The sequence below is a fragment of the Biomphalaria glabrata genome, chromosome 1 (genome assembly GCF_947242115.1).
Source record: "Biomphalaria glabrata chromosome 1, xgBioGlab47.1, whole genome shotgun sequence".
Taxonomy (NCBI): domain Eukaryota; kingdom Metazoa; phylum Mollusca; class Gastropoda; family Planorbidae; genus Biomphalaria; species Biomphalaria glabrata.
In genome coordinates this window covers 57,651,475-57,660,393 of record NC_074711.1, presented here as the reverse complement: position 1 = coordinate 57,660,393, position 8,919 = coordinate 57,651,475, and the positions used below count along the sequence as shown (strand labels likewise).

Genomic DNA, 8,919 nt, shown 5'->3' with positions numbered 1-8,919 from the left:
TCTCACACTAATCTCCCTCCCCCTCCTTTAGCCAGTCTCACACTAATCTCCCTCCCCCTCCTTTAGCCAGTCTCACACTAATCTCCCTCCCCCTCCTTTAGCCAGTCTCACACTAATCTCCCTCCCCCCCTATCTTAGCCAGTCTCACACTAATTTCCCTCCCCCCCCCCCCTATCTTAGCCAGTCTCACACTAATCTCCCTCCCCCTCCTTTAGCCAGTCTCACACTAATCTCCCTCCCCCTCCTTTAGCCAGTCTCACACTAATCTCCCTCCACCCTCCCCTGCACGGAGACAGCGTACAAAACGATCAGAAGAACTAATCGAAGTGACGGTGATGAATGCCGGCAGGTATTAAACCCATTCCTAGTGTTTTCAAACGAAATAATAAACACATCGTAGTTCAGAATTATGAATAAAGTCACCGGGCCTGGACCAAACCTTTCACTTTCTCTCAGCCTCCCCCCACACAAACACTCCTACACATGACGCAAACATCTCACTGAGACATCCACAAACACACACACGCAGACAAAGTACCGGTCGCGTGCAATTTCCTCCCCCCACCTAATAAGCTCTCGTTATAGACCGACAGAACGATTGCTGTAATCACGTGTAATGACCAACAGTCAGATACCCAAGATGCTTTGTAGGCACGGAAAACGGAAGTCGGTGTCTTCTACGTCATGTGTCCCCCGCCCCTTCCTCTTTCCACCTCTCATCAACTCCCCTTGACGACCCCCCCCACCTCAAAAGGGGGAAGGACGCAAAAAATCAATTACTGAACCATGAAGATAAGCCATTTAAACACACGCACACACACACACACAAAGAATCGTGATATTTCCAAATTTTAATTCTCTGAAAGATTCATAAAAATATTTTTCTCTAGCGGTTTTGTTCATCCCCAAGCAGACGTGATACTGAGGAAGATTATCAAAGAACTCTTCCGTGAAGTGAGAGAGAAAATTCTTGGGAACATCCTGGGGAAAAAAATCATTCAAAGTAAGAACTTTCTTGAGCTGATACAAACAAAGCGAGTATAGAATAATAAAAAAGTTTAATTTATTCATTCGTTTTTACAAAACAAAAATTAAGAAACAGATAAAGCACATAAAGTTCAAAGTGGCGGTAAATGTTTCTAATGAGGTGAATTAATGGAAACAGAAAAAAAAACAACAAGGTTACAAAAAGTGGTCCACCCAGGCAGACTTCAATATTTTCAGAAAGAACATCCGAATGAAATTATATCAAAGACAAATGACGGATAGGAATGGAGAAAGAAGGTTGACAGATCTTGTGTAGTGCCCCAACGGTCCAGTGGATCAAAGGATAGGTGAAAGTGAATGTAAAGTTAGATGTGAACCTGGCCAAACTAGTTTCCCTTTCAGACCTTGTGGTCTATAGGGCAGATGATGTAAAGTTCATCTGTTTTTGTGGCCTACGGTTAACGAGGGTGTCATGTAGCCAGCACAACGGCCAACCGCCTTTGCTTTTCCCCAACTAATGTCAGGTACCCATTAGAGCTGCGTGGACTCAGAGGTGCCCAAGGATTCCCAGTCTTCACCAGGATTCGAACCCGGGACCCGGTTCGGAAGCCAAGCGCTTTGCTGCTTAGCTACCGCGCCTCCGCTGGCCTAACTGAAGTCTTATTATTGATGTAATTGTTTTGAGGATGGTAGGGATGGTGATCATCCTGAGTAAATATCTATAAATGCAGTTTACAAGATTACTATTCGTTTTAAATTATGTCTAACTTATAATGCATACTAAATAGATTTTTTCTCTTAAAAAATAGTAAACATTTGTTTGTGTGTAAATATAGTACTTAGTATAAGATAACTTACATAACTTAACAATACAAATATAAAAACTAAAATTTTTGACAAAAAATCTACAACCGTTTGCATAAATGTGTTACTAATATGGTAGACTATCGTCTCCCCTAATAAAGAACCTCAAGCGTTTTGAGTGTTTAATAGTTGTAAAAGTGATGTATTTTTATTTTAAAAACTGCTTGCATAAGTGATTTGAAAAATTAGATTTTTCGCTTTCAGAAAAGAAAAAAGTAGCCGTTGCATCAGAACTTTGAATGGTCTAAAATAATGTGATGTCGGATTTTCACTATCTTTTCTAGTTTACGAGATCTAAACGGGACGGACTGACAGACTGACAGACAGACAGACATTTCACACAAAACTAATAGCGTCTTTTCCCCTTTCGGGGGCCGCTAAAAACATGAAAAAATACATTAATAACATGTCTTTTACAAATTGAGCTTCATAAAGTTATCTGCAAACTGATGCTAAGTTGCCAGTATAGCGCATTGTAGAGTTGTTTTGAGGATATCATGTCTGCTGCTTGTAACTCGTTGGTTCTCTTCAGAATATGATTACACTATGCACAAATACTTGCAATGGCATCTTTACAGGAAATGATTTTTTCCAATATCGGAAACTGCTTACCTAGGTCGCCATAACCAAGTTGCAAAACTAATATACCAGCACTTGGCTTCGACACACAATTTGATCGGTAAGGATACTCCTCCTTATTAAAAATACTCACCACAAGAGGTTCTCGAGTCTACGGATCATCTACTGTACTGGGATAGGCCTGACAAAACGGTAGATTTTAATAGCCATGATCTGCTGCTCATCGATAAAAAAGCCGCTATCTTTATTGACATCGTTGTACCACTATCTCATAATTTAAAAAAAAATAGAGCTTGAAAAACAACGAAAATATGGGAACCTTGACTAGGAGATTAGTAGTTTATGGACATTATCTAAAACAACAATATACCCCATTGTTATAATAACCGAGGGGACAATAACAACTGACCTCACAGATACCTTCAAGGCCCTTGGCATTCCTAGGAACATTCTCAGAGGGCGGTACTACTGCAGACCTGCCTCATCACCAGAAAATTCCTCGGTGGAAACTGATAAAGGGACTACGATGAATTTTGTTTCCCTTAAACGAAACTCGACCCTGGCTTCGCAAGAGGATGAATACTCGTTCTTTTCTAACATACCAAATTTACAGTTTATTGACAAAAAGGAAAAAATCCTCAAACATCATTGAAGTGGCAATACCATTATTTGATAATTTAAGAAAAACTGAACGTGAAAAACAAAATATTGAAAACCTAAGCTTGGAGATTTAGCGAATATAAAAGTTAATAACAATACATGTCTACCCTGTTGTTACATCAGCCGAAAGGGATAGTGACAACTGACCTCGCAGACACCGCCGAGTCGCAAAATATCCCTAAGAATATCCTTTTTGCCTGTCAGAGGGCGGTACATCACCAGAGAGTTCATCAATGGAGACCGTTCAGTCATTTGGACCCAGGCAGTGCCAGAGAATGAAAATTAGTTCATTTCTAAAATAATAACAATAATTAAAAAAAAAAAAGAAATGTCTCCGTCTGGCTATGGCTGTACCTACACCAAGAAATGTCTCTGTCTGGCTATGGCAGTACCTACACCAAGAAATGTCTCTGTCTGGCTATGGCAGTACCTACACCAAGAAATGTCTCTGTCTGGCTATGGCAGTACCTACACCAAAAAATGTCTCCGTCTGGCTATGGCTGTACCTACACCAAGAAATGTCTCGGTCTGGCTATGGCAGTACCTACACCAGAAAATGTCTCCGTCTGGCTATGGCTGTACCTACACCAAGAAATGTCTCTGTCCGGCTATGGCAGTACCTACACCAAGAAATGTCTCTGTCTGGCTATGGCAGTACCTACACCAAGAAATGTCTCTGTCTGGCTATGGCAGTACCTACACCAAAAAATGTCTCCGTCTGGCTATGGCTGTACCTACACCCAGAAATGTCTCGGTCTGGCTATGGCAGTACCTACACCAGAAAATGTCTCCGTCTGGCTATGGCTGTACCTACACCAAGAAATGTCTCTGTCTGGCTATGGCTGTACCTACACCAAAAAATGTCTCCGTCTGGCTATGGCTGTAAATACACCAAGAAATGTCTCTGTCTGGCTATGGCTGTACCTACACCAAAAAATGTCTCCGTCTGGCTATGGCTGTACCTACACCAAGAAATGTCTCTCTGGCTATGGCAGTACCTACACCAAAAAATGTCTCCGTCTGGCTATGGCTGTACCTACACCAAGAAATGTCTCGGTCTGGCTATGGCAGTACCTACACCAAGAAATGTCTCTGTCTGGCTATGGCTGTACCTACACCAAGAAATGTCTCTGTCTGGCTATGGCTGTACCTACACCAAGAAATGTCTCGGTCTGGCTATGGCTGTACCTACACCAAGAAATGTCTCGGTCTGGCTATGGCAGTACCTACACCAAGAAATGTCTCTGTCTGGCTATGGCTGTACCTACACCAAGAAATGTCTCGGTCTGGCTATGCCAGTACCTACACCAAGAAATGTTTCGGTCTGGCTATGGCAGTACCTACACCAAGAAATGTTTCGGTCTGACCATGCCAGTACCTACACCAAGAAATGTCTCGGTCTGGCTATGGCTGTACCTACACCAAGAAATGTTTCGGTCTGGCTATGGCAGTACCTACACCAAGAAATGTCTCGGTCTGGCTATGGCAGTACCTACACCAAGAAATGTCTCGGTCTGGCTATGGCAGTACCTACACCAAAAAATGTCTCCGTCTGGCTATGGCTGTACCTACACCAAGAAATGTTTCGGTCTGACCATGGCAGTACCTACACCAAGAAATGTTCACACCCGACCGTCAATGTATTATCACCGAAAGGCTAAAATAATTAAGTCATTACCGGCCATTTATTAGCTGTCCACTCCAAACAGACACAACTTCTGGAAGAGATCTCTTCTAACTATCTCTCTATTATCACGCCCAAATTTAAGAAAGCGGCGCCCATTGAGCCAATGGAGATTTGGTCACGTGACCCATTTCACTGACGACTTCCGGTCTAGAGACAAAGATGGCAGCGATAACTCACGAGTCCGGCCCAAGTCTCCTTCCCCCCATTTCTCTTACACCACAACCCTCACATTTTCCCGACAGCCTTAGCGTGCTTCACCCCTCTCTCTCTCTCTCTCTCTCTCTCTCTCTCTCTCTCACACACACACATGCACCAACACACAAGATCGGTTCACGTCGGTAGATAGCGGTAGTTAGCTGTGAATCAAAGTGAGCAATTAAAGACACTGTCGCGTGGATGGCAGCCGAAATAACGACCGTAAAGGGGGAGGGGGAGAAAGCGGGCTGCGGTTGTGAGGGCGATGTGCGGTATGCTTGAATTAAAGCTTGGAGTTGGCAGCGAACTCTCAAATCTCGAACAAATCTCCGCCTCGTTTAGTTTCAAGTCTAGAAGAGAAGCGATGAAAACAAAACATGCCGCCGTGTGTGATTTACACCGAGAAAGAAAGAATGCTAGACAGAGAGAGAGAGAGAGAGAGAGAAAACTAGAGACAAATATAGGAAGATAAAGAGAAAAAGAGAGAGATGTTTATCTCTATCATATAAACTTAAAAGAATATTAAAAAGAATATTTAGTATTGAATTATACCTAAAAGGGTCTCAAACCTTTTGACCATAAGTCCCCGTTATATTGTCAGAACTTGTCCACAGACCCCTAGATTTGTAATTATGTGCTCAATACACAATATATATATATTTTTTTGGTTTGGTTTAAAATTTGTTGAGGTTTGTGAACTTTTCCAAGTGTGCATATATTCAGCTCAATGATTGTAAATAGTAACCGCAAATCTCGACGACCATAAATTTCTAGTCGTGTATTTTGGATGAAGTTCATGACGAGACTAAACAAATAGACGGGAAGTTAACAACTTCTGTAGAATGACCTAGTGTCAGGGCCGCCGCTACCTATTGCACAATGACCTATTGTCAGGGCCGCCGCTACCTATTGCACAATGACCTAGTGTCAGGGCCGCCGCTACCTATTGCACAATGACCTATTGTCAGGGCCGCCGCTACCTATTGCACAATGACCTATTGTCAGGGCCGCCGCTACCTATTGCACAATGACCTATTGTCAGGGCCGCCGCTACCTATTGCACAATGACCTATTGTCAGGGCCGCCGCTACCTATTGCACAATGACCTATTGTCAGGGCCGCCGCTACCTATTGCACAATGACCTATTGTCAGGGCCGCCGCTACCTATTGCACAATAACCTATTGTCAGGGCCGCCGCTACCTATTGCACAATGACCTATTGTCAGGGCCGCCGCTACCTATTGCAGAATGACCTATTGTCAGGGCCGCCGCTACCTATTGCACAATAACCTATTGTCAGGGCCGCCGCTACCTATTGTACAATGACCTATTGTCAGGGCCGCCGCTACCTATTGCAGAATGACCTATTGTCAGGGCCGCCGCTACCTATTGTACAATGACCTATAGTCAGGGCCGCCGCTACCTATTGTGCAATGACCTATTGTCAGGGCCGCCGCTACCTATTGTGCAATGACATATAGTCAGGGCTGCCGCTACCTATTGTACAATGACCTATTGTCAGGGCCGCCGCTACCTATTGCAGAATGACCTATTGTCAGGGCCGCCGCTACCTATTGTACAATGACCTATAGTCAGGGCCGCCGCTACCTATTGTGCAATGACCTATTGTCAGGGCCGCCGCTACCTATTGTGCAATGACATATAGTCAGGGCTGCCGCTACCTATTGTGCAATGACCTATAGTACAGGATTTAAAATTGGAATCTGTTTTTTGTAACCAGAACTTGTGGTAGCCTTGTTCAAACGTTGGTTTAAAAGTAACTCGTTTTTTGTCTATTTCAATAAGCTATTCCTGTAGTTGTATAGATTCATCATTCAGCTATGTTAAGTATCTGAGTTTGTCAAAGGGTTTAACACCAAGTCAGGAATATCCAAGTGTAGAATGTCTTCCAATCTTTGCTCTACGTCGGCATAGAAGTATACGTAACAGTAGTGTAGGGCGAGTTGTACTATTTACATTATCCGGTCGGATGAACTGGCTTTAAGCGAAAAAGGTTTTTTAATTGTATACAATTTTCATCTCCCGGACCCCTAGGACCACAGCTTGAGAACCACTACTAAACGGACTATCTGTGTTTCAGCATTTGTTAAAAATATTATTATTATTGATTTGGAATTAGTAGTAAATTAGTAAATCCTTAGCACCCCTATTCATTTAGAAAATACAGTATTTAAACGTTTTGCGTTGCAACAAAACAGATTTTTAAAAATCTTTCTATTAGATCATGGCTAGAGTCTGACTAAAACTATTAATAAAAAGATACTGTTTCTTGTTCACAATTTGCTAGTTGTTTTAAAATTACTTAAAGACAATTAAAAGAATATTTAATGGACGTATTGTCTGGATGACCCTTTCGCCCTAATCTTCTCATTTTACTTACTCATTTTATTGACGTTGGGACTGAATGACCCATAGAATTGAAATAGTTTCTTTGTTGGATCATTCGGAGAATTGTATACATAAAAATGCAACTATATAAATGTGTTTGTGACACTGTGTGTGAGGGTGTGCGCCTGTGTGTTGCTCGTAAGCACTTATAACAAATAAAAAATTGAATAAGTAAGCTAGAGCTATTACCTTGACACTAAGGTGTTAGTTCAAATCTTATAATTTAATTTGCATATTCATTGTTGTTAGGATCTCTTAGAAGAGTGGGTGAGTGTGTGTGTGTGTGTTCCTTTCTAATATTCTTATGTTGCATTCACATTGTTTGGATTCCAACTTATAGAAACGAATACAATCTAGAATAAAAACAAATTACAATAGATACAATTCTGCATTGTTTCGTTGAGTGGTTCACGATTTTTATTTTACTCGATCCGGAAATACCCAATGTAGTTTTGTACTATTTTAAGCACGGCGAAAAGATAACATTCAAAGTGATAATAACACTAAAAATACATTTAAAAAAAAACAAAAAAAAACTTATATCCGTGAATAATTTTTTTTCTTAAGGTACAATTGATGTTGAAACGCCAGGCGTCAGACAACCCTTTGAAGTTGAGATCTCGCTAAGTCAGACCCCATCCCCCCTACAGTGTGGCACATATCTCCTCTTTTGTTTTCCTCTATTCTGAAGCTAACGTCAAATGCCGGTGTCCGCGGAGATGGCAGCGATTCAGGCGAGACTAGAGTGATCACAGCTATTGCACAGCTATCTATAGCACGGGACAACAACAACCCCCCCCCCAAAAATGGAACAAGAAATAGAAACTGAAAAGAAAGGTTTCTGATATAGAGCTAGGATATGAAAGAAAGCACTTAATAAAGATACAAAAAAAAAAAAGGTATTTGATTCACACAGACAGTGGGGCTTTACGGCTCCCCGTGCGCTCCGGTCTTCAATGTCACCTTTTTGTCAATCTGAAAGAAATTAAATGAATTTTTTATTATATCGATCTTCATATTATATGTGCATGAAATTTGTGTCTATATTATTGATACTTAGTTTTGACAAAGGTAAATACAAGTGTCAAGGTGTCTCAGGTAGAGTTGCCTGACTTCTGTACTCCCAAAGGAGGAAATAAAGGAAGAGGTAGCCTTACCAAATAGAACAAAAAAAAAAGATAATATGAATTCGTAGAAACTAGACTTGCATTGTATTTGTTGAAACTTGTCAGTAAACCATAGGTTGTAAAACCACAACATTGGAGATCCTCATACATAGCAGAAAAACTATAAATAGCCAACTTTCTGGGGTATCCGGTATACAAAATGAAATGCTGATAAAAAAAAATGTTTTATCAACAGGAAAATGATAATTTTTGCTCAAATTTTCTGGGATCTTCTGTTTGTGGCATAAAATAATTTCCCTATGTAAGAATCTTCAGACTTTAAAACAACTACCTAGCAGCAATAAAAGAGATTTGAATCATTTTAAACTCATATTCATTCTTTTTTATTTAGTTGGCAATGGAAAAGTTGA

General features: G+C 41.1%; 1 long non-coding RNA gene across 1 annotated transcript; it reads left to right on the top strand.

The window, feature by feature from the left end:
• Window positions 1–216: 216 nt before the first annotated feature.
• Window positions 217–8,180, top strand: LOC129926896 (uncharacterized). Its single transcript, XR_008778596.1, has 3 exons — window positions 217–349; window positions 891–1,003; window positions 7,950–8,180. It is a non-coding gene; the product is annotated as an uncharacterized LOC129926896 (long non-coding RNA).
• Window positions 8,181–8,919: the final 739 nt, after the last annotated feature.